Raw genomic sequence first — 8,748 nt, 5'->3', positions numbered from 1 at the left:
GGCTCCGTAAGAAGCATCTCAAGGTCCTGGAGTGGCCTAGCCAGTCTCCAGACCTGAACCCAATAGAAATATTTGGAGGGAGCTGAAAGTCCGTATTGCCCAGCGACAGCCCCAAAACCTGAAGGATCTGGAGAAGGTCTGTATGGAGGAGTGGGCCAAAATCCCTGCTGCAGTGTGTGCAAACCTGGTCAGGACCTACAGGAAACGTATGATCTCTGTAATTCCAAACAAAGGTTTCTGTACCAAATATTAAATTCTGCTTTTCTGATGTATCAAATACTTATGTCGTGCAATAAAATGCAAATTAATTACTTAAAAATCATACAATGTGATTTTCTGGATTTTTGTTTTAGATTCTCTGACACAGTTGAAGTGTACCTATGATAAAACAAATACAGACCTCTACATGCTGTAGGAAAACCTGCAAAATTGTCAGTGTATCAAATACTTGTTCTCCCCACTGTATGTAATGTTATTATAGTATTTATAGCATTTTTATCATTACTTTATTAACGAAAGCATAAAGATGTTGATGAAGAAGCCATATTTGCCTCAGGATCCATCCCAGTATGTGTTCTGTGGAACCATTCGTTTTTTTGGTGCGGCCCTTTGTCCAGCTCTGTAACGATTCTCGTTGGTGGAAGGAGAGGAGGACCAAAATGCAGCGTGGTAAGTGTTCGTCATATTTTAATTGAAAAAAAAATGAACATACACAAAATAACAACGAAGAGAAAATGAAACAGTTCTGCCAGGTGAACAGACACTAAACAGAAATTAAACACCCACAACCAAAATGGGAAAAACAGGCTACCGAAGTATGATTCTCAATCAGAGACCACGAACGACACCTGCCTCTGATTGAGAACCATACTAGGCCAAACACATAGAAATATAACAACATAGAAAAAGAACATAGTTCAACTCACGCCCTGATCAACCTAACACAAAGACATAAAAATGGAACGAAGGTCAGAACGTGACAGTACCCATCCCCAAAGGTGCGGACTCCGGATGCAAAACCTGAACCGATAGGGGAGGGTCTGGATGGGCGTCTGTCCGCGGTGGCGGCTCTGGCGCGGGACGTGGACCCCACTCCACCATAGTATTTGCCCCCTTAAGTGGGGACTTTGGAGTGGCGATCCTCGCCGCCGACCTCGGACTGGGGAGCCTTGCAGTGGGCCCCGAATAGATGGGAGATTCCGGCAGCGCCGGACAGGCGGGAAACTCCGGAAGCGCTGTAGTGAAGGGCAACTCCGGAAGCACCGTAGTGAAGGGCAACTCCGGCAGCTCCTGACTGGTGGGTGGCTCCGGCAGCTCCTGACTGACGGGATGCTCTGGCAGCTCCTGACTGACGGGCGGCTCTGGCAGCTCCTGACTGTCGGGCGGCTCTGGCAGCTCAGGACAGACGGGTGGCTCTGGCAGCTCAGGACAGACGGGCGGCTTTGGCAGCTCAGGACAGACGGGCGGGTCTGGCAGCTCAGGACAGACGGGCGGCTCTGGCAGCTCAGGACAGACGGGCGGCTCTGGCAGCTCAGGACAGACGGGCGGCTCTGGCAGCTCAGGACAGACGGGCGGCTCTGGCAGCTCAGGACAGACGGGCGGCTCTGGCAGCTCAGGACAGACGGGCGGCTCTGGCAGCTCAGGACAGACGGGCGAACCTGGAGGGAGGAGACGGGTAGACAGCCTGGTGCGTGGGGCTGCCACAAGACCCACCAGGCTGGGGAGACCTACAGGTGGCCTGGTGCGTGGAGGAGGCACCGGATGGACTGGGCTATGGGGGACCACTGGAGCTCTGGTGCGCAGCCTCGGCACCACTCCTCCAGGCTGTATGACCACGTCAGCCCGGACCATCCAGAGTGCAGGCACAGCTTGAACCGAGCTGTGGGTGAGCACTGGAGATCTGGTGCATACTACTCGCACCTCTCCCTTAGGCTCAATGCCCACATTCGCCCGGCACGGGCGGAGCGCAGGCATAGGACGCACTGCACCCTCCCTGCATCCCGGAGACACAGCACGCAAAACCGGCGCAGGATACCCTGGACCGAAACGGCGTACCGGAGACCAGACACGCTGAGCTGGCACAACACGCCATGGCTGGATGCCCACTCTCGCATGGCACTTGCGGGGGGCTGGCCTATAGCACTGGGCTATGAGCGAGTACCGGCAACACCGTGCGCTCCCCCGCATAACACGGTGCCTGACCAGTACAACCACTGCCTTCGGTAAGCACGAGGAGTGGGCTCAGGTCTCCAACCTGACTCTGCCACACTCCACGTGTGCTCCCCCCAAAAGTTTTTTGGGGGCTGCCTCTCATGCCTGTCACGCTGCTGTGCTACCTCCTCATATTGCCGCCGCTCAGCTTTCACTGCCTCCAGTTCTTCCTTGGGGAGGCGATATTCCCCAGCCTGTGCCCAGGGTCCCTTGCCTTTCAAACTCTCCTCCCAAGTCCAGGAGTCCAGAACCGTCTGCTCCAGGTTACCACGCTGCTTGGTCCTTTTTTGGTGGGTGTTTCTGTAGAGATTCTCATTGGTGGAAGGAGAGGAGGACCAAAATGCAGCGTGGTAAGTGTTCGTCATATCTTAATTGAAAAAACTGAACACTAAACAAAATAACAACGAAGAGAAAACGAAACAGTTCTGCCAGGTGAACAGACATCGAACAGAAATTAAACACCCACAACCAAAATGGGGAAAACAGGCTACCTAAGTAGGATTCTCAATCAGAGACCACGAACAACACCTGCCTCTGATTGAGAACCATACTAGGCCAAACACATAGAAATATATCAAAATAGAAAAAAGAACATAGACTACCCACCCCAACACATGCCCTGACCAACCTGACACAAAGACATAAAAAAGGAACTAAGGTCAGAACGTGACAAGCTCTTTGTCCACTGATCTACAGATGGTTGTCAGCATGGTTGTATGCTCTGCAAAAACACATTCACGTTTTTAGTACACAATTATTGATTTTATTACACAGTATTCCTACACATTGATAGACTATATATATATTTTTTTTTAAAGAAAATGCACTGATACCAAAATACCTTTAGTTTTGGTGATCCTTTCAGCTCTGGCTCATTTTCAAGTCCTCTGGTGGTTGCAGTGCTAACCCTGGAATGGGTAGCACCAAAATAAATAAATAAATAAAAGACCTACAACACCTAGGGTAGGTGTGAGCAAATGCTGATCAATTGCCTTGCACAAAGTATCAAAACACTAAAATACACTTAAACAGGACTCTTAAAGAATTTAATGTAAACGTTAATTACATTTTTTGATCACAGAAACAATGAGAAAATATGAAAAAATGTATAAATAATGAAATGTTAATTATATAAAGCAGCCCTTGTAATCATCTGCCAGAGAGCAGCCACAATAGTCTCGAACCTTGGGCCAGATTTGGGCCAGATAACTCACACCAGAATTGGCCAGAGCCCGATCATCATCAAGAGATATGCTGGACCCTATGTTGGAGAGGTGATTTTGGGACCATATCGTGTCTATTGTCCTGTTACATGTTTTCAAAAGGCCTCCAAGGCCAACAGAGAAGTTCCTTACTTTTCCCCCCTTCAACTTGCCTCTTCCATTTATTCCCATAGTAATTTGTTATGGTTTTCATTGCGAATGAGGGCCAAGACGCCAGCAGAGTAAGAAGACCTTTATGTTGTAAAATAAAGGTTAAATAAAAATAAATAAAACCTACAACACTTTTGACAGCACATTACTCAACACTAGTGAGACTCATGTCGCCTACGGTAGGCCTGCAGCATATCTAAAAATTAATTAAAGAAATGTTAAAAGAAAATTTTAAAAAGTGATGAGTCAAAAGTGTTAGTGCAATATATGTCAATGCGGATATTTGGTTAACTAGTCTTATGGTTTTGGGGTAGAAGCTGTTCAGGGTCCTATTTGTTCCTGACTTGGTGCATCGGTACCTCTTGCCGTGTGGTAGCATATAGACCAGTCCATGACTTGGGTGGATAGTCTTTGACAATCTTTAGGGCCTTCTACTGACACCACCTGGTATAGAGGTCCTAGATGGCAGGAGTAGTCCACAATCAGCTCCTTTGTCTTGCTGACGTTGAGGTAGAGGTTGTTGTCCTGGCACCACATTGCCAGGTCACTGATCTCCTCCCTATAGGTTGTGTCATCGTTGTCGATGATCTGGCCTACCACCGTCATGTTGTCAGCAAACTTAATGATGGTGCTGGAGTCATGTGCGGCCTCGCAGTCGTTGGTGTTGATTTGATCCATGACCAGCTTTGCAAAGCATGTATGGCAACAGATGTGAGTGCTATGATGCGATAGTTATTTAGACAGGTTACCTTGGCGTTCTTGGGCATAGGGACTATGGTGATCTGATTGAGACATGTAAGTATTACATACTGGGTCAGAGAGAGGTTGAAAATGCCAGTGAATACATTTGCCAGCTGGTCAGCGGATGCTCTATGTGTCCTGGTAATCTGCCTGGCCTCATCGCCTTGTGAATGTTCACCTGTTTAAAGATCTTACTCACAAAGGCTACGGAGAGCGAGATCACAGAGTTGTCCAAAACAGCTGGTTTTCTCATACGTGGTTCAGTGTTGCTTGCCTTGAAGCAAGTGTAACAGGTGTACAGTATATCGTAATCTCCTTGCATTGTGTTTTCACCAAATAAATCACATCAGCCAGTGGTCCCAGTTGAGCATCATTTATTTCTGTTGCTGTTGTTAAATGGGAAACAGCAGGTTAGTTGTGCAGGGCTTAACGATATTGATGGCTGTCGATGGCAAAATCCCTTGCATCACATTTTCATACTGGGTGTCAAAATACAATACAAAATATAGCATGTGTAAATACCTGTTGTTAAATGAGAAACTGCACGTTAGTTGTGCAGGGCTTAACGATATTGATGGCTGTCGATGGCAACATCTGTAGCATGAAGACAACTGTGTTAGCAGTGGGCTGATGTGACCATTACATCGGTGTATGCTAGCTAACACACTTATTTACAGCAATCATATGCCAAAGCACATCCCAGAAAGCCCCTCAATCCCTAACAGATACCATATACCCACACATGTATAAATCAGAAACGTACAGCAAACTTGTACACATTGGAAAATAGAAAATAGAAAACCGTATTCAGAACGTGACCTACCCTTTGCATCACATTTTCATACTGGGAAGACCTGACATTCGCAATCTCCCCCTATCTGCAGGCGGGGCCAATCACAACACACCTTATTGTCATCACAGTTGAACCAACCAATTAGAATGCTTGAACATTAAATACACACATAGAAGGCATTTAGCTCATCTAGTAGGCTCATGTCCCTGGGCAGTTTGTGGCTGGGTTTCCCTTTGTAATCTGTGATAGTTTGCAAGCTCTGCCACATCCGAGGTGTCAGTGTAGTAGGATTTGATATCTTCCTGGATGTTTTGCTTGTTTGATGGCTGGTCGGGGGTAACGGGATTTCTTATAAGCGTCCGGATTAGTGTCCCGCTCCGTGAATTAAAAAAACAACAAAATGGTGCCGTCTGGTTTGCTTAATATAATGAATTTGAAATTATTTATACGTTTACTTTGACTTTTGAAACTTAAGTATTATTTAAAACCAAATATTTTTAGATTTTACTCAACCAATATTTTACTGGGTGACTTTTAATTTCACTTGAGTAATTGCCTATTATCATATCTTTACTTTTGCTCAAGAATGACAATTGGGTACTTTTCCCACCACTGCTTATACCTCTTCTACATTATGGCAAAATTGAGATTTCCGCCTAAATAAGTATTTATTTGCATAGTTCATAGTTTTTGCATAATGCTGCATAGTTCTGGAACTCACCGTACGGGTAAAAATATTTATAAATTGCCAAGGTGTTCTCACCTTCGAGGACACAAGCTCATGTACATAGTACAAATATTATGAAAATATTAAAAAATCACATAATTATTTTCCTATTCAACAAAAGTGGGGGAATGGGTCATGAAATGACTAAAAATGCTATTTAAACATAGTAGCAATCAAATGATAAACGACTTACTATAAGATTTCACCTTCCATTTTACTGTAAAATAAATATGAGCATATTTAGTGACAGTACAAATTTGGCCTAATTTCATTTTAACTGACGACAAAACATTTTCTCCCAAGCATCCTCTAAGCGACGCAGAGACACAATTTGCATGTTTGCAGACTCATTACAACTTCAGCTTTACGCACAGGGTTATTGTGTCCCTCTGTGACCAGGAGAAAGTGGTCGTTTTTCAATTCTATAAAATGATTTAGTATTTTTTCATGTTGAAAACTCTAAATCCGGCTGAGAATATCACAGCAAGATGAAACCATGATTGATGGATTTGCTACTGTCCCCTTTAATATGCTATCTCCCAGTCTGGGCTTTGTCGCTCTGAAATCGATTGTCTGAATAGGCCAGAAAAGGTTACACATCACTCCTTATGCAAATGTGGAGTGTGAAACCTGACACTTCAAGTCATCTCCACTGACAGAGTGGTAGCGGAAAGCAGACAGATGGGGCTTTCTAGCACCATAAGGCACTGGACCCTGCAACATTCACAAAGCGTTTTGTTCAACAAAATGTCAGTTCGAACCAGTCCAGAACCGTTCAAAGTCCCCTAAATAGGGGACTTAATATCTAAGAAAGGAGGCTTCTTCTGAAAGTACTAAAACCCATCATCAGAAACGTGGACTAACCTGTCTAAGGCTAAACATTATATGGCATTTTCTCTGGGTGTGTGTCAGGACCCGGTTACGAACCTGGGTCTCCGGAGTGAGAAACAGTCACTTAACCAACTGAGCCACGAATAGTCAGCAGAACCCAGAAGATGAGGCAGACACAGCAGTACTTAAGACGGTGTATTTAATAAAGTAAAAAAGGAGAAGTCCTTCAATACAAAAAAATGGCAAATCCAAAAGGTGGTAGGAATAGCACAAAAAAGCCTCAAGAGATACTCAAAAACAGAATTCCACAAGAGCATCCACCGGAATCGACAAGAATACATAGAACACTAGGGCTGGGTGCTAACATACAAACACAGAGCACAGAACTGAGGGAAACTAAGGGCTTAAATACAATCAGGGAAAACGAGGCACAGGTGCAAATAATAATGGGGAACAAGGGAAAAAACATGAGGTCAAAAAGCACAATGGGGACATCTAGTGACCAAAACCCGGAACAACCCTGGCCAAATCCTGACAGTGTGCAGCCGCAGTGGCAAGAGAAGGACTCCTAGTAAGGTGGTGAGGATCTGGGAGGAGTTGGGCGAAGCAGAGACAAACAGGGGTCTTGGATTGTTGTCTCGGGAGTCACTGATCCTCCATAGGTTGCTTTTCTGATCCCCACTCTCACCCTCCACGCATGCCTTCCCTCCACATCCCCTCTCATTCCCTGTCTTGTTCTCTATATCATTCCCCGTGGCCACAGGGTGTAGCTTTGGCAGTTAAATAGGTGCATCCTGGGATACCAAGCAGGACACATGAGGTGGGCAGTTGATGGGGGGGTCAAAGGTTGAGAGGCTTTGGATGTGAGCCTGTTAACCGCCTTGGCCTTACCCCTCTTGGGCTTGGAGGACATATTGGGGAGGGTGAAGCCAACCACCAGCACTGTGTCACCCACCCTGGTCTGGAATGAAGCCCTTAGGCCCAGGCAGTGCCTGGATGCTGCCCTCCTCTGCCTCAGCCTCACCCAGCACTTTATCTGGCTGTACAGTGCCTTCAGAATGAGTTCACACCGCTTGACTTTCCCCCCCAAAAAATGTGTTACAGCCTGAATTTAAAATGGCTAAAACTTAGATTTTTTGGGTCACTGGTCTAAACACAATACCCCATAATTCCAAAGTGGAATTAGATCAAATTAGAAAACTATAGAAGCTGAAATGTCTTGAGTGAATAAGTACTCAACCCCTTTGTTATGGCAAGCCTAAATAAGTTCAGAGGTATAAATGTGCTTAACAAGTCAAATAATAAGCTGCATGGAATCACTCTGTGTGCAATAACAGTGTTTAACTTCATCTCTGTACCCCACACATACAATTATTTGTAAGGTCCCTCAGTCGAGCAGTGAATTTAAACCACAGATTCAACCACAAAGACCAGGGAGGTTTTGAAATGTCTCACAAGAAGGGCACCTATTGGTAGATGGGTAAAAAAAAGCTGACATTGAATATCCACACATGCTAGAGGGAACTCCTCAAGGATTCCTGATCCTTGGGATCCCTGCAGGCCAGGTTCAAGACACTACTGGTGATGAAGAGCTTGAAGATGAGGAGCTGGCTGTGCTCAGCGGCAGCAATCGCGGGACACTTGGCAGCATCGGAGTGAGCCATTTGGGTTCAATATTCGCTGTAAGGATGGACCCCCACTGGCCCCTCTCCAGTAGCCAGCAGGCCAGGTTCAGGTGGCCAAGAGACGCAGCGATGTAAAGCGCCATTCGGAGTTGAAACTTCTTAGTAATAATACAAGGAGCCAAGGGGAACAGGATTGTATGATAGTGCTGCGTGTAGATGTGTATACTGACCTCATCACAGGTCTCGCCTTAGGCAGGTGACGTTGGATGGTCAGCTTGTGTCCCAGGAAGCAGCCTCGAAGGTACTCCGCCTCCCATCCCAGGTGTCCAACCGTAGACTAGCACCTAGGAGACAGGAACATACAGTATGATAGGCTAATCACAGGATAATCAATATATACAGTATTCAGATTGCCCCACTGGTTGCCATGAACCAAGAATCTGTACT

The 8,748-nt window shown here is 45.8% G+C and overlaps 1 pseudogene; it reads right to left on the bottom strand.

The window, feature by feature from the left end:
• Window positions 1-6,483: 6,483 nt before the first annotated feature.
• LOC135511423 (uncharacterized) lies at window positions 6,484-7,787 on the bottom strand (annotated as a pseudogene).
• Between the last annotated feature and the right edge of the window lie 961 nt (window positions 7,788-8,748).

Source organism: Oncorhynchus masou, chromosome 24 (assembly GCF_036934945.1).
Source record: "Oncorhynchus masou masou isolate Uvic2021 chromosome 24, UVic_Omas_1.1, whole genome shotgun sequence".
NCBI classification, from domain to species: domain Eukaryota; kingdom Metazoa; phylum Chordata; class Actinopteri; order Salmoniformes; family Salmonidae; genus Oncorhynchus; species Oncorhynchus masou.
Note: the sequence above shows the minus strand (reverse complement) of the source record. Positions and strands in the feature narration are given on the sequence as shown.